The 25,113-nt window shown below is 38.7% G+C and overlaps 1 pseudogene; it reads right to left on the reverse strand.

The window, feature by feature from the left end:
• Nucleotides 1-542: 542 nt before the first annotated feature.
• LOC110216401 (basic helix-loop-helix ARNT-like protein 1 pseudogene) lies at nucleotides 543-20,909 on the reverse strand (annotated as a pseudogene).
• Nucleotides 20,910-25,113: the final 4,204 nt, after the last annotated feature.

Raw genomic sequence — 25,113 nt, forward strand, 5'->3', positions numbered from 1 at the left:
ATGATAACCCAGAATGTTTCACTTTTCATTTTTCTTATTATTTATGATTTGTGTCATTTTTTCTTATGATTGTCAAGATATTATATATTTTTAATGGAACAGGGAAACATTTATTTAAAATATGTAACTGTTTGACATATATTTTGACTCATATTTGTAGCAAAGGATTTTTATAAATAAAGAATAAATAGCTTTATGACATAATTAGTATAAGAAATGTCCACATGGGGGACTTCTTTGTAGTGTAAAAACACCACACATCTGAAAGTACTTTGCTTATAAAAGTTACCAATGATGCTTCTATGCATAGTGATTTAAAAGTTCAACATGAATTGAATCGAAATATACAATTTATGTAAGCTATTCACAGCTAGTCAATGATGCACAACACTAACATTTTTAGTTCCACTTGGTATTAAGTCATACAAAGTAGGACTAGCATCTGTGGTTTTGAGATGACTTCTATGAAGTTTGTAGATAAAAGCTATTATTTTTGATACTTTGATACTGCAGATATTGCCAAAGCAACTATATAATGATGTTTAAAGTGGCCAAAGTAAGTCACTGAAGTTAGCAGGGCTAGCAAGAGCAGTATCTGTTTCCAATAGGCTCAAGGTGACTGCCATTGCTGCTTCATCACTATTAGAACTGCTGAAACCTTAGTCATTATCCATCATGTCTAATCCAATTTGGCAGTTCTCACTAGAATAAAGGAACTATTAGAATATGGATAGCTAGGGTTATCTTGGATGTGCCCCAGTAAGAAGCCAACAGAAGGAATATCTGGAATCCCTCCATTTAATGTCTTCTTGCCTGCTGTGGAAGATGCACCAGGAAAAGGTGTGCTTATAATGTTCAATGGGCTAGAGGCACAGCTCGAAGGTGAGGATCTTCTTGTCCTCTTTATCTCTATGATTTTTCTGGGATCATTTGACCAATTTCCCTTGCTCCAGCTCTTGAGGTAGCTGGAATTCTAGGAACAGTAAGGTGGGTCCTGTTTTTCCCACCTTCTCCAAAGGGCAGTATGCTCTCCATTCTGTGGGGGAAGCTGTGAGCTATGGAAAAGGTGAGTTCCCACTTGCTAGCACATTCACTGAACACCCCAACATTGGGTGAGAATCTTTTGATCAAGGGTTCATGGAACTGACATTTATCGTAATTAGCTGTAGATTTTTCTCTTCTCTGTGAAGAGGCAGGTCCTACATCATCTTGATAAAAATATCCCAAACAAGATGTGCCTGGAAGTTCTTGTGGTACATGTAACAGGATAGTTGTCCACAAAACCAAACTTCCCACCAATGACAGAGTGAAAATCATATTCTGTAGATTTCCCCCCATTCAGTGACTGTGGAATAACACAAAGATGTAACCACCCAATTGTTATAGCCTTTATTATCTGGTTCGTTATCCTTATCCAGGCTAATTTTTGTGGCTGGTCAGTTTTTAAAAATAGCCATGCCATGTATGGCACAGAAGCTGTTTTGGTTTGCTTTTTATTTTTGGAGCAAATTGAGGCAAAGTCTTTGTATTCAATTTTGACTAAAGGACATTTACATTTTACCCTACAGAAGAATGAACTCTGGCTTCAGAACATAGTCTTGATGGTACAAAGATTTTATGTGTTTATATGTCTATTAGTCTTTCTCTTGGAACAATATCTGAAGAAGACAGTTGTTCCTTAACTTTGGCAATATCTTTAGGATGTAGATAATTAGATAAACTCTGAAGAATCATTCTGACTATAGTTGAGGATTTTAAAAACAGGTCCTGAAACAAATAGTTTAATTTTTCCCTCTGCCACATATGATGACAAAGAGAAATCTATCTGTTCTCCTGAGAATGAGATGTTTTAGCTCATTATCTCACAGAAAAATAGGGTTCTGCAGTGGGTTGGTGATATCTCATCATGTTTTCATATGTTGAGCAGTCATTATTAATACAGTGAGCTTATCCAATTTTTTTTTTTTTGTATATTGCATTGCATGTTGGTACCAAAGAAGCTAGTTTATCAATAAAACAGTTCATTTTATGTTGGCACTTAAAAAAAATGATAGTGCCCTTCCCTGGCAACAAACTCTAATGTTAGGCGGGGTGGTTGGGATGCTAGATCTGTGAGAGGAAAGGTTCCTCTCTGCTCCGTGGCTCCCAGATAGATACTATATCCTCATGCCGCAAACAATAGGATATGAAGAAATGCAAGGACAGTGTCAAGCATAGGTATTTATGAGAAATATTTTTTTTCAGATGAAGTCTTTTTTTCAATTTACTTATTTATTTTTAGTTTGCAATATTCATTTCCACAGATTTTGAGTTCCAAATTTTCTCTCTATCTCTCCCCTCCCTTCACCCCATGATGGCATGCATTCTGATTACTCCTTCCCCCAGTCTGCCTTCTATAAACTCCCCCTTCTTTTATCCCCTTCCTTTTCTATTTTCCTGTAAGATAGAGCTCTATACCCCATTGCCTGTGTATCTTATTTCTCAGTTGTACATAAAAAACAATTTTTAACATTCACTTTTAAAACTTTGAGTTCCAAATTCTCTCCATTTCTCCCTCCCCACTCACCCTCATTGAGAAGGCAAGCAATTTGATATAGGTTATACATTTGTAGTCATATAAAACACTTCCATAAATTGTGTTGTGAAAGACTACCTATATTTCCCGCTATCCTATACTGACCCCCTATTTATTCTATTCTCTCCTTTGATCCTGTCCCTCTTCAAAAGTGTTTGCTTCTGATTATCCCTTCCACCAATCTGTCCTCCCTTCTATCACTCCACCCTCTCTTGTCCCCTTCCCCTCTACTTTCCTGTAGGGTAAGATAGTTTTCCATACCCAATTGAATGTCTATGTTATTCCCTCCTTAAGCCAAATCCAATGACAGTAAGAGTCACTCATTCCCTCTCACCTTCCTCCACTTTCCCTCCACTGAAAAAGCTTTTTCTTGTCTGTTTTATGTGATATAATTTACCCCATTCTACCTCTTCTTTTTTCCTTCTCCTAGTATAATCCTCTCTCACCCCTTAATTTTATTTTTTAGATATCATCCCTTCATTTTCAACTCACCCTGTGCCCTTTGTCTATATATTTCCCCTCTAACTATCCTAATAATGAGAAAAGTCCTATGAGTTACAAATATCATCAATCCGTATAGGAATATAAACAGCTCAACTTTAATAAGTCCCTTATGATTTCTCTTTTCTGTTTACCTTTTCATGCTGCTTTTGAGTCTTGTATTTGAATGTAAACTTTTCTATTTAGCTTTGGTCTTTTCATCAAGAATGCTTGAAAGTCCTCTATTTCATTGAATGTCTATACTCAGTTTTGCTGAATGAGTGAGTTTTGGTTTTAATCCTAGCTTCTTTGACCTCTGGAATATTATATTCCAAGCCCTCTGTTCCCTTAATGTAGAAGCTGCTAAATCTTGCGTTATCCTGCTTGTGTTTCCACAATACTTGACTTGTTTCTTTCTAGCTGCTTGCAATATTTCCTCCTTAACCTGGGAACTCTAGAATTGGGCTGTAATATTCTTAGGAGTTTTCCTTTTGGGATCTCTTTCAGGAGGTGATCAGCAGATTCTTTCAATTTCTATTTTGCCCTTTGATTCTAAAATATCAGGGCAGTTTTCCTTGATAATTTCTTGAAAGACGATGTGTAGACTCTTTTTTTTTTTTTGATCATGGCTTTCAGGTAGTCCAATAATTTTAAAATTCTCTCTCCTGGATCTATTTCCCGGGTCAGTTGTTTTTTCAGTGAAATTTTTCACATTGTCTTATTTTTTTTTTTATTCTTGGTTTTTGTTTTATAATTTCTCGATTTTTCATAGTCATTAGCCTCTATTCACTCCATTCTAATTTGTAAGGAAGTATTTTCTTCAGTGACATTTTCCATTTGGCCAATCATGCTTTTGAAGGCAATCTTCTCCTCATTGGCTTTTTGACCTCTTTTTGCCATTTGGCCTAGTCTATTTTTAAGGTGCTATTTTCTTCAGTATTTTTTTGGGGTCTCCTTCATCAGGCTTTTGACTTGTTTTTCGTGATTTTCTTTCATTACTCTCATTTCTCTTCCCAGTTTTCCCTCTATTTCTCTTGCTTCTCAAGATCCTTTTTGAGCTTTTTCATGGCCTGAGACCAATTCATATTTTTCACTGCCCTGGGGCTACACTGTGCTCCTCTCTCACCCAGCTCTGACAGACCTTTCACATTGACCTTCTAAGTTGTGTTTGGCATTTGTGGGTTGAGAAGTCTGGAAACCACCACAGCTTCCCGTGATTCAGTCCCCTGAGACCTGCTCTGGGTTTCTGGGGCCTGCTCTGTGCAGGTACAGCCCATGTTGGACTGCACTCCTTTCCCAGCTCAGTGCAACAGACCTTTTCTGTAGGGAAAGGTTGAGTCCCTGCTTTTATTCCACCATCTTGGCTCTGTGCCTCACCCAGATGAAGTCTTTAACACAATAAAATTGCATATTCAGAAACAAAAGTCAATCAAACCCAATTGGAGTAAGGAAGTAGGTGGAATAAGGACTGAAAGTTCCTCTTTATCTTTTTTTTTTAAAGTATTTCAGCCATCTAAGTGAGTACCCTATGGGGGAAAAGACAACAACAATAAGCATAATGAAGAAAGAATATTGTGCTTTCCTTAAACCTTCCTCTTTAGCTTCTGCTGCTCTAATCACCTGAGAGGCAGGCGTTGGAGGAGGGGGACCATAGCTATGGCTATGTGTTGCCAGTTGCTTTAGGGAAACCCCACCATCTCCCACATAGTTTCTCCTCTTTCCATGGTCTCTCTTAGTCCTGCCCCAGTCCTAAACCATGCTATATACCCAGACACAGAGACATACAGACATATATATATATATATATATATATAATATATATGTATATATATATGTATATGTATATATATGTGTGTGTGTGTGTGTGTGTGTGTGTGTTTGTATATGTATACATATAAATGTATTGTGTGTGTATGTGTGTGTGTGTAATTTACCTGAGAAAATGAGTAAAAAACACCAAACAATTCAAAGTCTATGCAGATCTAGTCCATTCTTACCCTCTGGGGTCACATTCATATACACAAAATGTATGTAAAACAATTTCAAAAAAGGTTTAGAGAGGAAGGTACTTATAGATAAGGAGGGAAGAGGAGGAAATAAATAAAAGTTGGCACATTTGGTGTTTCTGCACATCAGAAAACAATAGAAATATTTCATGGTCCATTTGGTCATATTCTATAGTACTACTCATGTATTTTCAAAAAGACCACTGAGAAAATGTTTGGTATTTATGTGTCAATATCTGTTTCAGAGAATGAATAAGAGGGGAAATAACATAAAGAACTAAATGAGACCTCAAATACTACATCAGTGTGTGTGTGTGTGTTTGTGTGCGTGTTAGTGATTTTGATGCAAAAGTGATGATCATGAAGAGGGATAAAAATGTATTGGATAACATTATTTACTAATATGAAAAAGAAGAGGAAAATTATTATAGCTTATACAGAAGCTTTATATCCATGTCATGAATGTACTTTCTTGAGGAAGAGTTGGGAGGCAATAGATATGGCAAGAATAAATGGTATTATAAAAATAAAATTGACATTTCAACATAGAGGAAATGACTAATTACTGATATGGAAGTCATTTCTAAGTCAACAATTAATGTTCAGTTAAGTCACCGGCTTATTAGCACAAGTGTGAAAATCTTTATACGCCTAGAGGAATGAAAGTGAGATAAAGATACATCATAGACTGAAGCAACTGCAACGACCTATTTAAATAGGATTTTGATGCTAAAATATGGGAAATGGATCAAAGAACTAACGTGGATACAAACTATTGTTATTTCTCAAGAAAATTTACCAAATGGAAATTTTGCAACTAAGGCCTACAGAAATCAAATGATTTGCCCAAATTCCTTGATGTTTGTCAGGGTTTAAACTTATATGCTCTGGGGCAACGAGGTGGCACAGTGGATAGAGGGCTGGCTCTGGAATCTGGAGGACCTGAGTTCAACTCCAGTCTCAGACCCTTGACACTTACTGTGTGACCCTGGGCAAGTCACTAAACCCTGATAGCCTCATAAAAAAAATTAAAATCATATACTCTAAATCACTTCACTGAGACACCTCAGTGAAAAATTTCTAGATTAGAAATTTATAATTCGACAACTAACTTCAAAATTTTAAATAAAAACATGCTTCTAATTACCAACAAAAGTAGGGAAGACAAATAGTAGGTAGCACCAGATCAGCATCCTCATGCTGAAGCAATGAATAATTATCATTCTAGAATATAGCTAGGGCAGTGAGATAGCACAGTGGATAGAGTGCCAGGTCTGGAATCAGGAAGACAAGAGTTCAAGTCCAGCCTTAGACACTTACTAGCTGTGTGACCCTGGGCAAGTCCCTTAACACTGTTTCCTCCAGTTTCCTCATCTGTTAAAAAATAAGCTAGAGAAGGAAATGGCCAGCCACTGCAGTATCTTTGCCAAGAAAACTCCAAATGGGGTTATGAAGATTCAGGCACAAGTACAATGACTGAACAGCAAGGGAAGAGCACATTATATTGGGTGTTAATTACCAACTGTTTTGACATCATTACTTAGTCAAACTACTTCTTTGAAGATTTCCACTGCATTTTTCCTTCAAATTTCAGGGCTCTTTGTAAAGAGAGTGAATGGAGAGATATTAATTTCTTAATAAGTAATGGAATAAAGAAACTAAGTGGCTGAAGTTGAGATTTCCTAAGCATACAAATATTTATAGCCTCTAAACACCACTAATTAGTGAGACATGAAGCAGGAAAATGAGAAGTGGGGGGATATTAAGAAGAGGAATTTAAGCTAAATGCCAATGATCTCAATTTCACTCTGGAATAATCTTCATGGAAGACAGGAATAGATGTGATTATTTGCTGTAAATATGCAGATACCCATCTACAGAGAGTCAGAGGGCATGTCTCCACTTCCCTTTTTTGGGTATATTTCTTAAAATGTCCACCAGTTTTCAGTTCATAGCTTCATTTTCTTTGTGCTTTTTGAGAAGCAAAAAAAACATAGTGCAAAGAACACTCATCTTAGAATCAGAGGAGACCTTGATGTACCAACTGCACCTGACTCTTGTTAGCTGGGCAATCCTGGGACTGCCACATCACCTCCCTAAGTCTTAGCTGCCTCATCTGTAAATAAGATTTTTATAAAATTTATACTTCCTGCTTCAGAGGACTATTGTAAGAATCAGTGAGGCGATGTGTGTAAAAACACTTTTGCAAACCTTTAAGGGCTGTATAAATGTGAGTTTTATTTCATTGAAATATGAGAGATCTGAGATCTCATCAGTGTGGTCCCTCCTTCCAAATGTACAGATAATATTCATAACTAACACTTACCTAGTAATTGGAGATCTATAAAGCACTTTATATTTTATTATTTAACAACTCTGGAAGACAGATACAATTATTATCCCCATTTTACAAATGAGGAAACTAAGGCAGACAGCATTAAAGTACATGTCTTTCCCAAAGTCATATTGCTGGTAAATATTTGAGGCCAGATCTGAATTTGGGTCTGCCTAACTCCAGGTCCAATATTCTATCTGCTGGACAATGCTTATCTTTCTGTCCTATGTGACTCTTGTCTAAATCTTTTCTTAAATATTCTTTTGAGGGTACACTCAATGTACTAATGTCTTCCTCTTGTACTCTGAATTTCATGTATATGAGTGCAGCACATGGGCTTTCCATCTGTTATCCCTCTTACTGAATGACAGGCTCCTCTCCTTTACTAGCCATAAATCTTTTTGATTAGAGTAATATGCTGAAGCCTTTTATCATTATTATTTATTGATAAAACTTTATTGCATGCGGTGCACGAACACACATTACTTCAGAAATCCTGGACTTCTAGCAGTTATGATGGACAGTTCCCATCTGCCAATGCCCATTTTTTTTTTGGTAGAAAACAAAACAAAATTGGTTTTAGTTCCATCTTGCAACAGATGATGGATGTTTTCATTCTGCAATTATTTCCTATTATGCATGCTTTCTTTAGCATGCTCTACAGGCCAGTGGAACTGGCTTCTTACTCTTCCACATATACGACAGTCCATTGCCCACCTCTGTGCCTTTGTACTAATTATTCCTCATGCTTAGAATGAATCTCTTTCTCATCTTCAATTGTTTGAACCTTCAATTTTTTAAGACTCACTTCAAGCTATGCTTTCTTTTATAGAAAGATTTTCTTGATCCTCTTATCTGCCAGTGCCCTTCCAACACTTTGTATTTACTTTGTATATTCATATGTGTGTGTGTGTGTGTGTGTATACATATACATATAGCATAAAATATATGTATATTTTATTTATACATGTGCACTCTATATATGTTTGTGTATAAGTACTTTGTTCCCCTTAGTAAAATGCAAGTTTTTTGAGGAAAGGGATTGTTTAACTTTTGTCTTTGTATTTCTAAGTCGTAATGTAGTTAATTACACATAGTAGGTACTTAACAAACATTTGCCTGTTGACTTGCACAACTAAGCAACTGACCATTTATTGAGAACCTATGAGAAGTAGCATGGGGTAATGGAAAGCACACTGAGCATGGATTAAAGCCACTTGAGATAGATTTCTAGTCCTGCGCTTACCTTGGGCAAGTCATTTCATCCCTTGGGCCTCGGTTTCCTCACCAATAGTATGGTGGTAGACTAGATGTCTATAAGATCTCTTCCTTCTCTAAATTCTAAGATGTGCAGGCATTGTCCAATAAACCCCATTTAGTTCATGGCTTCATTGGGAGATAAAGCATAGAAACAGAAACCATATACCAAAATGAAAGAATTCATATGTTCCCTTAATTTCATTGTCTTTTGTTCTCTTCTAACAGATTTTCCTCTATTTTAGTATTTTAGTGTTTCAAACACATAAATAATTTCATTAGAAAGATTCTTCATCATGGATTGGATTTTTCCTAGTCTGCCAAGACAGAGGAATTTCTGCAAAATGAATAGTCTCAAAACCCAGTTTCACACCCAAATTGTGCACCTGTTTTAAGGTTACAGTAATACATTTGTACTACTACTCTCTAAACTCTCTTTCCTTTCTCATAGAGATATCTGTTATATCAGAAGTAGTTACACATGGTCTGCTAGAAACATCAGTGGGTTTGGACTCAAAGGACCTGAGTCAAGTCCCAGTTTGACCATATTCAAGCTCTGTGACTTTGAACAAATTGTTTTATTTCTGTAGTCTTCAACTTTTTTATCTGTAAAATGAGGGAATTGGACAATATCATCTCAAAGGCTTATTCCAACTCTATATCCAGCAAAATTTATTAATCAGATTATATTTTATGGGTTTCTCAATGTAATGGGAACAAGTAATCTTGGTCCTTAGGAGTCTATACACAGGACTCAGATCATGTATTTCCTATGGACTTTGGAACATGTATAGACATCATGTAACTTGTTTCAGTCTTGTAACAACATGGTGAAGATTGTGATTGTTTTAGTAAAAGTTCTTGTTTGTCAGAATCTCTTCCTTATTTTGGCTGAATCTTTCCTGCCTGGCGGTATTCTGGTGACAGAAAAGAGACAGTGATATAAGAGGACATGTCTTGGATATAACCCATCTTAGCTGAAATGTGGTTTATGAATATGTGTTGGTTTTTTGCCTCATCATTTGTTCTTTCATTTTAGTTGAAAGAGTTTGGAAAATATAAGGTTGGAAGCCAGGTCAGCATCAACTCTCTAGGAACAAGGAACAGTTATCAAGATCCAGACAATTAGTAGCTAAGAGAGGGACTTAAGCAGCATACACATTTGGATGTGAATTTGGTAGCACCAATGTTATGTAGAGATTGTGCTAAGTCTGAACCCACTTTCCTCAGAGACTAAGATGGCAGAGGAGAGAGTATATCCCCTTAGTTGTGAGGGGGGAGAATATTATTTTATTCTTATTATATCCTCCAAATAAACATCCTTTTGTAAAAGCTGGTTGATTTATATTGGTTAAATAGAATTGGGGTGTTAATCATTGATGGCTAACAGTGGTAGGGAATGGGCAAATCACCAGAATGGGGGATCAAGACTATAATATTAAATTAATATACTGTTCCCCTGCTCAGGATACTCCAAGAACCCTAAGTTGGGGAGATATTGTCAGTTAGCCTCTGGAGGAGTGAGGCTAAGTGCTTGCTGATAAAGCTCAGGCTCTTGGATTTGGGATCCCTAGTATAGATTAAGATTCTTATGAATATGAGGGAGCAAGTGACTTGCAGTGTGATTCCATAGAGCAGGGAGGATCCAAGCTGGGTTTTGGGGCATGAATACGAAATGGAATGGAAGAGTAATGACCATCTCCAGAGTTAAGAGTCAGGGAGAAGAGGGACAATGCTCACACCTTTGTGTTCTTTCTCTTTTTCTAACCAACTTTATATATAAACTATACCAGACAAGTTGTAGTTCTTACTGTGAGAGGTATTATCTTCTTACATAAGCCTGGGTGAATTAAATATATCTCAGGTGGTTTTAGACATGATTAAATTCTCAGAAAACATACTTTTGAATTTTGTCAGAGAAATGAGAGTGGGTCTCAGACTGAGCCTTTCTTTTTGTCCCTTCCTTTTCACAACTGAATGGAGGACAGGGAGGCATGGACTTGGGGGATAAGATGTTCTCCAAACATGTCCCCCCAAAACAAAGAGAGCCTATTTTATACTTGTCCTTATTTCTACTTTGCTGGTTCTTAAATTGAGCGTTGATTTTCTTTCCAATGAATTTGGCAGAGTAAGAGATGGGTTTTTCCCCAAGCCTGCCAGCATTGGTGAAAAGAATCCATTTATGTAATGCAGATTACTCAGCTACCACCCCTAGTGATTAGTCAAATTGCCAGGGACTTTCTTAAATAGGAGGGTTATGTCCATTTTAGAATGTGGGTGATTTGGATGACCCATTTCTAACAGCATCAGACACACAAAAGAGATGTTACAAAATACATTTCTGAGTAGAAAAGACCATTTCAACCCTGCACATATTGTGTAGGATGGAATGATTACAGTTTATGTGGAACTGTGGGCATCATAAAACTCAGATCTCAGTTTTAGCATTTTCAAATCAAAGAAGCAATATTAGCCTATGTATTTAATGGAGTAATTAAATCTAGGGGAAAAAAAAACATTGTGCTTAGTCAAAATAGCAAGGCCATGCACATAATGAAATTCAGGTGCCCAGTAGCACTACCAATAATAATGACTGATAGCTTAGAGAGCTCCAAGGTTTACAGAGCATCTTATATACATCATTGTATTTGGTTCTCACTCCAGCACTATAAGAGAGATAGTCAAAAACTATTATCCCTTTTTTCCAGATGAGGATACAGAGCCTCAGAGAGGGTGTATCATGCCCAGAGTCATAGGATCACAGATTTAGACCTAGATTTAGAGGTTATCTAATCTAGCCCCTTCATTTTACATTTGGAGAATCATAGACTCCAAATCCAGTGGTCTTTCCATTATACCATGCCGATAGTGAACTGAAACTTAAGGTGGGTAGGTGGGAGGAAGGAGGGTAAGTAACTTGTCAGAGGTTATATCCTTAGGAAGTGTCAAAGGCAGGATCACACAGCTAGTCAGTACCTGAGGTGGAATCCAAGCACAATTATTCTTGGCTTTTATCAGTGGCTCTTGAGTCAGAGAATCTGAGATCGAATCCTATGCCTTATATTTACTGTATGACCTTGCACAAATCACTTACCTTCTCTTGGCCTCAGTTCCCTCATCTGTAAAATGGGAGGGGATGAACTAGATCACCTCTAGAATTCCTTCCAGTTCTAGAGCTATGGTCTTTTGATCCTATGATCATCTAGGATCAGTATGCTATTATCCACACCATGCTGCCTTAGGTGATAATTTTTACAGCTAAATATACTATGGTGAGGTAAACTGGAACAAAACTGGGTTTTACATAAATGCTTAAAAAAAGAATGCAAAAAAGGCATGGAAAAAGAGTAAAGAAGGGAGGAGAGGAATAACTTCCTCTGTATAGGCCTTGCATGACCATTGATAGATGTACAGCACGATGGAGAACTGGATGTGGGACCAGAGGACCTGGGTTTGAATCCCACCCTAGACACTGGCTGTGTGACATCTGGCAAACCATTTAATCTCTCAGGGCTTCAGTGTCTTCATCTGTGAAATGGAGATGGTGGTGGAGAGAGGTAACAATGTGTGATTGTGTGCTTGCCTGCAACCTTGTGTAGTTTGTCCAACTTCCCCCTATAAAAGAAAAGATGTCTCCTTCACTTCCTGGATTTCTAGGCATTCTCAGAAGAACGTACTGTCCACAAGAACTATTTCTATCTGATAGTATTTCAAACTCTAGGACCTGGCTGGAAAGGGAAAAGGGCTTGGAATCACCCAGGAAGCAATTCAGTGAAAAGGAATCTGGAGATAACCCTGCCAGGAAAATTTTCAGCAAGTGCTTATGTGCAATTAGGGGAAGGAATGACCTGCTAGTATGAATGCACAGAACAGGGGAGGGGAAAGGAGTCATTCCACCCAAAAAGTATAAGGTATTCAAAGATGAATATCTTGGTGTTCTGAAGACTGACCCGAGCTGGAGACAGGAGATCCAGGCTTGGCATCTCCTGCAGACAAAAACATAGTTGGTAAAAGACACCATGTTAAAGTCAGTTACGCTGGACTGTACAAGAAGGGAAAGGTTTGGAGAACAGAGCTGAGAGGTGATAATGAATAGGTCCATGGAAAGAGTTCTGGGTTTGGAGTCGGATGACCTAGGTTTGAACCCTGGCTACCTGAGTGATCTTGTACAAATCTGTTTTCCTACCTGGAGTGCAATGTCCTCATCTATAAAATGAAGGGGTTTGGACTCAATGATATTAAAGATTCGTTGCAGATCAAACTCTCATAATCCTAAAGAGTGTTGCATCTACAATAGACATATAGGTGTGGTTGTATGCATGCAAATTGCTTCCTCCCCCAGTCACTTAGAAATTGCTCTTGCTTAATTTCCCTGAGCAGAATGGCAGGCCCTAAAAGTGGATTTTGGGACATCCCTTAAGTGGGCAGCTAGCAGGTACAGTACAAAGAGTGTTGGAGTTCATGTCAGGAAGACCTGAGTTAAAATCTAGCCTCAGATACTGGCTATGTGACTGCCTAAGTCACTTTAAGCACATTCTGCCTCAGTTTCCTCGTCTGTCAAATGGGGATACTAATAGCACCTACCTGCCAAAGCTGTTGTGATGATCAAATGGCATAATTTTTATAAAGAACTTTGAAACATGAAAGCTCTATATAAATGTTAGCCCTCATCATCATTATTAGTTATCCTCACCAGTGGGTCACTTCAAATCCTGGCTCAGCCACTGCCTATCTCTGTTATCTGGATGAGTCTCACCCTCCTGGAATTTAGCTTTCTCTTCTTTTAGATGAGGTGGGTTGGCCTAGCTAGCTTCCAAGTCTCCTTAGACTTCTAAATCTCTGATCCTATGAATTCCAGACTGTGCTCACGTCTCTCCTCACCATAGCTCTGTTAGGTTCTTATTTCAAATTGATATTGCAGCTGAATATGTGGCACATATTCAGAGTCAGAAGACCTGAGTTCAAATCCTACTCCCCCCCCCCTTTACAAGAAGCATGACCATGGGCAACCTCTATGAGGTGTAAAATCTATGATAATAGTATCTACTTCATAGAGTTGTTGTAAAGATCAGTGAAATAATTTATGTCAAGTGTTTTGTAAACCTTGAAGCATTATACAAATGCTAGTTATTATGATTATTATTTTTCATTGTGTCTTTGTCTTAGGCATCCTCATCTAGGGAAAAGGCCAAGTAGTAAATGAACTGGAGACAGGCCATTTACCAGCTGCTGTGGCAAAGACAGCTTGTTTCTTAAAGAGCTCCCATTCATAAAAGCATTTTGTGGTTTGTGAAATTCTTCAGATACCTTATCTCATTTGCCTCATTGCAATTCCGTAAAGCAGATGCTATTGTTATTCCCATCTTAAAAATGAGGAAACTGAGGCTGAAAGAGGTGAAATGTCTTGTCTGTGGTCACACAGCTTCTAAATGGATGAGATAGGATTACAATCTAGATCTTCCTGAACACAGATTAATCAATTCTTTTGTTTTTATTGGCAAAATGAAAGGATTCTGAAGTTTGAGGGAGTTAGATTAAATAATGATTTACAGATAGGAAACAGAGACTGGAACCTATGAATTCATTGGCATAGGGAAATCCTAACTAAGAAACTCCCTCTCAATACAGGTTGGCATCTTCTCTGCAATTTATAGTCTTAGAGAGTCAAGTAGGGCTCTCAGAAGTTGGGCAGATTGGCCGGGGGTTAAACAGCTAGTATGTTGAAGGCTTCACTGGAACCCAAATCTTCTTGAGTGCAGATCTGGCCCTCTAAATAAATGTACCTAGTCACCCTAAAGAAATAGTGTTTTAGGGGCAGCTAGGTGTCTCAGTGGATGAAGCTCTGGCCTTGGAGTCAGGGGGACCTGAGTTCAAATCCATCCTCAGACACTTGACACTTATTAGCTGTGTGACCCTGGGCAAGTCACTTAACCCCAATTGCCTCACCAAAAAAACCCACAAAAAAAAAAAAAACAAGAAATAGTGTTTTAAATAGAGTGATGTATTCTTGTGAGTTATTTATCATTTTGTTTCTGTCTGTGTAACAAAACATTTGTGCACATTTCAAGTACACGGGAGCCAAGTTCCATAAGTTACATTATATTTAGCTGTGGTGGACAGAACCATGGATTTGAAGTCCCAAGCTCAAGGCTCCCATTTATCACGTCATCTGTTTGATTTTAATCCAGTCACTTAATTCCTCTGAGCCTCTCAACTTTCTTATCTGTAAAATCCAGAGCACTTTGACTACTAATATTACAATGCTTTGTAAACACTAACATACATAAATGAGCATTATTAATATTAGCAAAGGGAAGCAATTTTCTTGTGTTCATTTGGTGGTGGGGGATGTTTTTCAAGAGGTGTTATAAAAAAAAAAGCATTCCCCACTTTACCCCCTTCTCCAGAATTTGGGGATGTGGGGTTGAGTAGTTGGTGTTTGGCAATAGCTGAGTCAGGTAGACTATAAATCAGGAAGAGAGCAAGGCAGGCACTAAAACATCTCCCCTGCACATGTAGTCTGAAAATAAGACAGTGATGCCCAATTATGCATCTGCCCCAGAGATTCACTTCTCATCATTCCGTTCCTTTGTAATGATCTTTGCTTTTATTCTTGTACAGTGGAAGTTGGGAGCCAAGATATTTGGCTGGAGAGTCAAATTGGACTGTGAAATTGGCAAATTTCTAAGGAGGATGCAACACTGCCTCTGGGTCATCAGGAAGAACAAGCCAGCATGAGTCAGCAGTGGAATACTGGAGTTGAGCAGGTACAGGCTAGGTATGTAGAAATAGGGGCATGATATGTGGGGATGGGACTTTTGAGCACAGCAGAGGTAGTCCCATAGAGGATGGAGGCACACTGTCCTAGAGAATCCTTAGAGATAAACTGAGAAGCAAAAACAAACAAACAAAAAACTCCAACAAACCCCCCCAAAATCCAATAAATAAAATAACCCACAACAAGAATTTCAATGAGAAAACTATGGAAGGGCATCTTTACCATTGGATTTTGATTGATGAAGGAAACTGTAGAGTTCTCCTCCCTGGAAATCATGAAATACAGGGTATATTGTTATGGTATAAATGTTACCTTTTCTTCAGGGATGGAATATGATAATATGATCTTTCCAGAATCCTGCCAGATTATCATACCTCAGAGATACATTTGTAACATCAAATGTATTTCTAATCCAGCTTCTAAAGCAATTCATCTATTCATGCATGTGTTTGTTCACTCATTCACTCACACATCATTCAGTAAAGATCCATTCAGACTCCCCTAGGTGAAGGGAACTGAATTGGGGAGCTACAAAGACAAATAGTATTTTATAGTCATTAAAAAAAAACACTGCAAGTAATTTAAATGTCTAACAAATAGAGAAAGGGAAAGTAAGTTGTATTCCATTAATGTAATAGAATGTTGTGATGTAATTAAGATTGACAAGTGTAAGAGATACAAAGATATCCAGGAAAAAAAAACTTTTTTGAAATAATACAAATGGGGGGGGGAAGTCTGTAATCTAGATTATGGAATGGATTACACAGTAACCATTATCAGATGAAGGGAAAAGTGAATGTTAATGAATGTAAAAATGATCCTGAAGGGAACCTAGCATGACTGAAAAATGGTAATATTTATATGTTAGGGGGTAGTTAGGCGGTACAGTGGGTAGAGCATTAGGTTGGAATCTGGAAGACTCATCTTTGTGAGTTTAAACCTAGCCTCAGACCCTTACTAGCTGTGTGACCCTGGGCAAGTTCTGTTTGCCTCAATTTCCTCATCTGTAAAATCAGAGGATTGGACTAGAAGATCTCCAAGATCTCTTTTAACTCTTAATCTAGGATTGTACGATCCAATCTAAGAGGCATAAAACAGAGACACAGATGGATGTGCTTAGCCTGTAGTACGCACTTGTTACATACTTGCTATAAATATAACTTATACTTGTGATTTATTCAGATGAAACATAAGATGAAGCATTTTAATGTGACTCATTTTTACTTACCTTTAAAAAAAGTAAACCATAACATATAGCTTGTGTTTGTTAAATTCCTATTTCCGTCTTTATCCATGTTCTCACTTTAGTAAACTTGAAAAAATGCCAGTAAATGAAGAACTGGAAAGAAGAAGAGAATGGAATATCACTTAAACAAAAGGGATGGAGACAAGATCTGTGATACAGTTGCTATGGGGTGGGGGTGGTGGGGTGGTGGTCCCATTTGACCAAACATACTTAACCGCTGCAAATAGACATTTACTTTCTTCACAACTTAAAGTCTTAGAGAGAGTTCCTTAGAGCACGGAGAGGGTAAATGACTTAGTCATGGGTCCAAGGTGTGACTTAAAGTAACCTATCTGAATTTTGAGACTGACTTTTTAAACAATATGTCACGTGGCCTCTCTTCCCATTAAAACAAAACAAAACCAACAACCCTGTTCCAAAAAGAATGACGGTACATTTCTATGCCCACATCAGCTAATGTCTAGTGCCTGCTAATTTCCATGAAGAAAAGAAAAACATTTCCAGTGCATGATCTCGGAGGAATTTAAATTTAGTGGCACCCTGAAAGAAATTGCTATTGTGATCATGATGTGGCTGTCCAGACCCTTTGAGGAATAGGCAAGCAAAAAACAATCCTATTTATTATGTGTAGTCCGAAATCTGAAAAATTGGAGCATTTTTTGGGTGTTATTTCAATCACAGTAGGTTTGCTGCAGCACAGTTACTTAATTATTAGCCCTTCTCCATTATCAAACATTTTGTTTTTCACAATTATTTTCTGGAAATGTTAAAAGAAATATAGAAACATTAACTTTTTTTCTAAATAATGTGATTTTTTTTTAATGAGGGGGAAAAAAAAGCCCAGGCCCTGAAAAATGGTCAGGAGGATTTTAAGTTTGTTGTTTGAAATAAGCCACAGAAACACATTTGAGCTGACTCTGAAGCCTGGTTAATATCCATGTTCCTGGATATCCATCACATTGTTATGTGGTTGAAAAAAAAAACCAGGGTAAATTATCATGGAAATCGGCCATCCATTTAGGTAAAAGGATTGAATTAAGCAGACACATAATGAAGTCAAAGTATTAGAGGGTCAGGTTTCATGTTCTTCTGGAATATCAAGTAAGGTCCTCCTCTACAGCAAGCTGTGGGAGAAAAAAGAACACTGCTCATCCTCCTACACCAATTTTCACTGAGAATTCTGTGCTTGTTTTATGGGTAATTATCCAAAACAATTAACAAGACCATTTAGACTGGAAGAAAAAGTGTGCTGGTCATGTTACAAGCATGAGTGATACCAGATGGGCAGCCCAAATGTTGCTTTGGTATCCCCTGAGTACTATGAAGAACTAGAGGAAAGGGTGTCACTATGGTGGGTGGCTTCTTTATGGAGGATTTAGAGAAGAAGGTGAACAAAAATAGCACATGGATTGCTCAGTGGGAGAAAGTGTCCACCTAGTTACTACAACTCCTTGAGGATAGGGGCTGTTTTCATCTTTGTATCCCCAGTGCTTAAGACAGTGCTTGGCACACAGTAGGCATTCAAAAGCTTGTTGACGTGATGTTTATGTAGCATATTACATTTTTTCAAAGTGCTTTAGATACATCCTCTCTTTTGAGTCTTTCCCCAGTCCTGTGCAGTAAATGTTATTGTTTACATTTTATAGATGACCAAGCTGAAGCTCAGGAGGATTAAGTGACTTTTCCACAGCCAGACAACTAGTAGGTGCTGAAGGCAGGATTCGCATCAGTTAGTCAAGTGGCATTTCTTAAGTGCCCATTAAGGGAGCATGGTGGCTCAAGTGCAGGGCCTTGAGTCAGGAAGACTCCTCTGCCCGAGTTCAAATCTGGCCTCAGATACTTACTGGCTGTGTGATCCTGGGCAAGTCACTTAACCCTGTTCACCTCAGTTTTCTTATCTGTAAAATGAGCTGGAGAATGCAATGGCAAACCCTTCCACTACCTTAGTCAAAAAAATTCAAATGGGGTCACAAAGAGTTGGACAGGACTGAAAAATGGCTCAACGAGTGTCAGAAACAACAGAGGCAAAAGACAGTTCCTGATTTCAAGGGACTCATAATCCCATGGGAGGAGACAAAATACAAATGATGATGTACATAGAAACAAGATCGGAGATAATTCAAAAGAAGGGAGGCAGTGGCACTAAGATAGATGAGCGAATCCTGCCCTCTGGAAGGCAGGATTTTAGATGGAAACCAGGGAAGTGAGGATGCTGAGATGAGGAGGGAGTAGATTCTAGGCATGGAGGACAGCCATGAGAATTCTTGGTGCTGGGAGATAGTGACTGGTAACAGAAATTGTGAAGAGGACAGTGTTAATAGCTTGAAGGGTACATGATGAGGTGGGCTTAGGAAGCCTGGAAAGATAAGAGGAGTGGCAGGTAAGGAAAGGCTTTGAATACCAAATAGAGTGTTTTATATTTGACCCTGGAAGTAATAAGGAGTTGATTGAATAGAGAAGTGAAATGATCAGACTTCCACAGATTGAAGTGAGAAGAGACTTGTGGCAGGGAGACCAAGCAGTAGGCCATTGCAATCATTCAGAGTAAAATGAAGAGGGATTATATGAAAGTGGATGCAGAGTCAAAGGAGAAAAGGAGACTTACATGACAGGTGTTAATGCAAATAGAAACTTCAGGGTTTGGGGGCGGGGCAGAAGAAATGAGGAGCAGAGGATGACATCTAGATTTTGAGTCTTGGTGACAGGGAGAAAGGTGATACTCTGAAATGTAATAGGGGAATTAAGAAGAGGGAAGGGTTTTTTTGGGTGTGAGGAGATAATAAGCTCAATTTTGAACATATCAGTCTTAAGATAAACATGAGACATGCAGTTCAATGTCCAGTAGGCTGTTTGAGATGTGAAACTGGAGGTCCAGAGAGAGGTTAGGGTCTAATAAATAACTTAAGAATCATCTAGATAGAGATATTGGAGTCCATGGGAGCTGTTGGGATCACCAAGGGAAATAGTATAGAGTGAGAAGAATAGAGGGCCCCTGACAGAGCCCTAGGAGGATACCTATAGTTTGTAGATATGTCTTAGATTAAGACCCAGTAAAGGGGACTGATGAAAGGTCAGACAGGTTGGAGGGAATCAGGAGACAGCAATGACTCTGAAACAAACATGAAACTAGAGTGAAGAGAATATCAAGAAGAAAATGATGATTAACAATTTCAAGGACTGCGGAGAAGTCTAGAAGGATGAAGACTGAGAAAAGGCTATTAGATGTGTCCATTAAGAGGAGATCATTGTTGACTTTGGAGAAAGCGGTTTTTTTAAAGAGTGATCTAGATTTGTGCTTAGATTTTCCTGACTCCAAGACCAACACTTCATCCAATATATTATCAAAGTAAAGGCATACTTCTACCATTGTGGTCACCACTTTGCATGATATGTGTCCCTCATAGGAGGACAAACAAGATGGTGAAGGGACTAAAGACTGCAAGGATGTGGTGAAAGAACTGAAGACATTTGCCTGGAAAGAGAAGACTAGCCACTCCAACCTGTGCAACTTGGACCACCTCTCTCTGTGTCTCTCTATCCCTGTCTCTGTCTGTCTGTCTGTCTCCCATTCCTCTCCTCCCTCCCCATGAAGTCAGGGATTGGACTAGAGGACAATGGAGATCCCTTAAAATGCTAGATTTATGATCCTATGATCCTAGAGGGAATCTAGAACCACTGAAGTTTATTGAGCAAGGAAGTGACATTATAAGCAATTATTATGGATGGTATGGCAAGTTAATTTAATATCCTGGTTAACTAGCTACCAATTAATTCCAGTCTTTGTTGCATCTCAGCCTCAGAGGCTGCATTGAGTGCACAATCATCTGTGAACAAAAAGTCATGCACCAGCTCTCCCTTTAGGCTTGGTTTGTAGCCTTTTCAAATTAAATAATTTACCATCAATGTGGTAGCTAATGGTGTCTGTTTAATCCTTTTTGAAGGTATCTAACAACATTGCCAAAACCATCATGCTGAAAAGCATGGAAGCAAATGCAGAGCCTTGCTTCATTCTGGTGACTGGGAAAGCATGAGAGCCTCATTCATTATCCAGAACCTGTGCAAACATGCTGTCATAAAGCTGATGAATCAAATTTTGACACAATTTTCCACAAGCCTTCACAACTGACAGCATCAACAGTCTTGGTCAGATCAACAACAATTGTGTACAGAACTGTGTTCTGTTCCAGGCATTTCTTCTGGAGCTGTTGGGCAGAAAGTACCACATTGACCATTCTGCAGCTATTTCTGAAGCCACACAGGCTGTCAGGTAAATGACCATCTTCCAGATGATGGATAAGTCTATTAAGGAGAACTCTGGAAAGAATCTTGCCAGCAAAGACTAAGAGAGACACTCCCCCTGTGATTGTCACAGGATAACCTATTTCCCTTATCTTTATAAAGATAGGCAATGGAGGCATCCTTGAAAATCCCTTTTTGCCATATAAGCCAAAAAAATTTCAGTCAGCTTATGAGTAGTAGACCCCCTGCCTTATAAATTTCAGCTGGAATAGAATCAGCATTAGGTGCCATACAAGAATAACCCAGTGGTAGTAGACCCCCTGCCTTATAAATTTCAGCTGGAATAGAATCAGCATTAGGTGCCATACAAGAATAACCCAGTGGCATTAAAAACCTCTTCTTTAATTGGAAATTTGGCTAGAAAGGAATTGATTTCAACCTGAGATAAATGGTCAATGGCTTCAGCATTGATTGATGACAGTCTGTTGAGAACATTATGGAAGTGGTAAGCCCATCGCTCCAGGATCATGTCCTTATCACTAATCAATGTGGCTCATCAGTACTGAGTTACTTCAATGCACCATAGGTCTTTTCCCTACAAATAGCTTTCAGGACATCATAAAAGTGCTTTCAGTTGTTACTATCAGCATAAAACTGAATTTCATCTGCATCCTTTCTGGGCTAAGAATCCTTCATCTGCCTAAGTTTCACTTGCACTTTAATTCTGATGGAGTTAAACACTGCCCACTGCCTCAGAGATGATCAATCCTGCTGGTATGCCCTGTGGAGTTCTCATTTTTCATTTAGCAGCTTCTGAATTTTTCCACCATTTTCATCAAACCAAATGCGATTTTTGCAAGGGTCCTAGTCCAGATGAGTAAACACAATGCAGTCCACCAAAACCTGTAAAAGCTGCCTACGCCTTTTCTGCTTCACTGTTGCCAATCATGTATTGGGTCAGCTTTCCCTCCAAGTTAGCAATGAACTCTTCTCTCTTGGAGAAATGTTCTAATATGTTGGTATTAAGCCTTCTGATAATTGTCTTAACTTGGGGCTGTTGCTTTTGATGAATGCCACTATTTAGCTTAAAGAGAAAAAGTCTATGGTTAGTCTAGCATTCTGTACCACACATCACCTTCCTCAGCCTCACATCCTGTCTGTTTCTTCTCCTTACAATGTAATAGTTCATTAAATGCCAATGTTTGCTTCACAGGTTCTTCCACAAAGTCTTATTGCATTTAGGTAAATGAAAGACAGCATTGGTGATGAGGTCACGAGATGCACAAGTGCGCAGTGGTAATGGACCAATGCTGCTGCTTTTCTGACTCCATTCCTCCTAAGGACTCCCTGCCATGTCTGGTGGTCTGTGCCTACTCTTGCATTAAAGTCACCCAGAGTTTTAAGCTTGTCTTCTTTTGGCACGTGATGATAAGGGTCTCCAGGTCTTCATAAAATTCTGTTTTGACCTCATCTGGATTCATTATACTTGTGCTAATTTTAGCCTAACAATTAACACCAAGAAATACAGGTTCTCTACCAGCCAGCAACAGGGTATCCATACATGGAACCATAAGTTACAGTAAATGGAGAAATATTGAATGCTCTGGATGCATTCACTTCCCTTGGCAGTATACTTTCTACAGATGTACATACAGATGATGGGGTTGATGCATGCATCACCAGAGCTAGCTCAGCATTTGGAGGCTCAGGAAAGTGTGGGAGATTAGACTACCTACCAAATTGAAGGTCTACAGAGTTGTTTTGCTGACCTCATTATTGTATGTCTGTGAAACCTACTTAGTATGTACCAGAAACATCCCAGGATACTGAATTGCTTCCATTTGAATTACCTTAGGAAGATTCTGAAGCTCAACTGCAAGACAAGGTACCTGAGGTCCTTTCTTGACCTAAACTGCCAAGCATTCAAACTCTACTGCAGAGAGTGCCACTCTGAAGGGCCAGCCACCCTGTTGAAATGCCAGACATACCTTTACCTAAAAGACTCTTTTCTGGAGAACTTACACAAGGCAAACACTGACATGGAGGTCAGAAAAAGTGAGATGTGGACCCTCTCAAGGTCTCTCTAAAGGACTCTGGAATTGGTTCAGTGACATGGGAGACACTAGCAAAGGAATGCCCAGTATGGAGTACCTGCATCAAAGTGGGCCTTGTACTCTACAAGTGAAGTAGAGTTGCAGCAGCTCAAAAGAAATGTGAGATGCGCAAATTTAGAGATATCTCCACTCCAAATGTTCATATAAACTATTTATGTCCGACATGTGGTAGAGCCTTCTTAGCTTGTATCAGTCTGATCAGCCACACTGTACTTTGCTCCAACATAGTAATGTCATTTTAATCCTCTTTGAGGATGAAGGACAACAGCCAAGTTGCAATCCACTCCCTCTGTCTCTGTCTCTCTAATATGTGCACATATGCACACCCCCCACACTCACCACCACAACATAGAAAACATCAATACTTCCTGCATATTTCAGGTGATTTGAATGCTGGAGTGAGAGAGGGATTCTATCATATTTTAGCTTATATGATTTTTTTTTGTGCTTTTCATCTCTTTTCTCTAAGCTGCCCATTTTTCATCTGTTTTTATGTTTCAGAGCAGCATCTGAAGCTTAGCTTTCTTTTGGATACATTTTCATCTTCCTGGACCCTCACTTCTATGAGTCAAATCCAGAACATTAGACAGTCAGCTGGTCATCTCTGCTGCCCAACTTCAGGCCTTCCTTCGTGTTTCCCCTCACTTCAGATTTAGCCTCAGCGTTTCCCTGGACTTGATCAGGGAGAGTTTCCAGAATACTGAGCAAACAATGAGGTGCCACATTAAAAAGTGACCCACTCCTCCAACAGGGGAATTATCAGGCAAATAGAGGAAATGCTTTGGAAGTCTGAGCAATGACTGTTTCAAAAGACATTTTTATTTTGTTTTTATCTCCATGATCCAGAGAGAGCTGATGCCTAATGGGATAAAGAAATGCTTATCCTGAAGGAGATGGAATTTCAAAGTCCTAATAATAGGGAGAAAAAGTATTGAAATTTACTAATTAACCCTGGTGCTTGACTGTCCATCTGCCAGGTTTATACAGAGGCAATTTTTTTCCCATGATAGGAATAAAAAAATACGCAATGAAAGGAAGATTCTCGATAGTAACAAGAACCAAGGAATCCGATGTCAATATGCATGTGTGGCTAAATATATATCTGTACAGAGAGATACATCATGACAAGACTGTCTCCTTTAAAGTTGGAGAGGCAAAGTAGGTGGTTTCACTATGTAAAATGAATGCAGCAGCCCTGGGTAAAGGGTCTGCAGAACTGAGATAACAAACTACCTAGAAATATAGAATGAGGCTATATGCACTTGGGTCAGCAGAACAAGTCACTACCTATTGTGTGTCAAGGTGCACAGCTCAGAGTCCATTGTCTCTGGCATTTTAATTTTTCAGTGATCTCATTTAACAAAGAAAGAATTACATGCCAGAGGATAAATCTGAACTTTTAAAAAAGGGAAAAGAGGAATTTTTTTAAAAAGGGCACATTCATCATGCTCTCTTGCTAATGGCACCATGTGTCCTTCTAGGCTTTAGGCCTCCTGACCTTTCAGTCATCTTTGACTTTTCCTACTCCTTCATTCCTTCTCCTCCTTTCTAGAATCCAGTCACTTGCCAAATCTTAACAATTCTGCTTTTGTGGTAACTCTTGAATTTGTCCTCTATTTTCTGCTCCTGCTGCAATCAGTCTAGCTGATTATTGTAATAGGTTCATAGCTATTCTCTTCTTCAATCCATCCACCACTGTTATCAGGAGAGAGAGAAGGAAAAAGGAGACACAGGATGGTGCAGTAGGAAAAAATCCCTAAATTTGGGAACAGTGGAGGAGGGTTCAACTCTCAGTTCTGTTCATTACTACCTAGATGAACTAAGGCAAGTCACTTAATCTGTGTGCTTTTCAGTTGGTCAGTCAGAAAACTTGTTAAATATCTGTTATGTGCCAGGAGCCATTTTAAGTGCTGAGGATACAAAGAAAGGCAAAGAACAATCCTTGTTTTCAAGAAACTAGAAATCTAGTGGGGGAGATGACACACAAACTACTTTGTGCAGACATAGTATGTTCAGGATAATTGAAAAGGAACTAACATAAGGGGCACTTGGGAAGGCTTCTCAAAAAATGTGAAACTTTAGC

The sequence above is a fragment of the Phascolarctos cinereus genome, unplaced genomic scaffold (genome assembly GCF_003287225.1).
Source record: "Phascolarctos cinereus isolate Bilbo 61053 unplaced genomic scaffold, phaCin_HiC Scaffold_3;HRSCAF=262, whole genome shotgun sequence".
NCBI classification, from domain to species: domain Eukaryota; kingdom Metazoa; phylum Chordata; class Mammalia; order Diprotodontia; family Phascolarctidae; genus Phascolarctos; species Phascolarctos cinereus.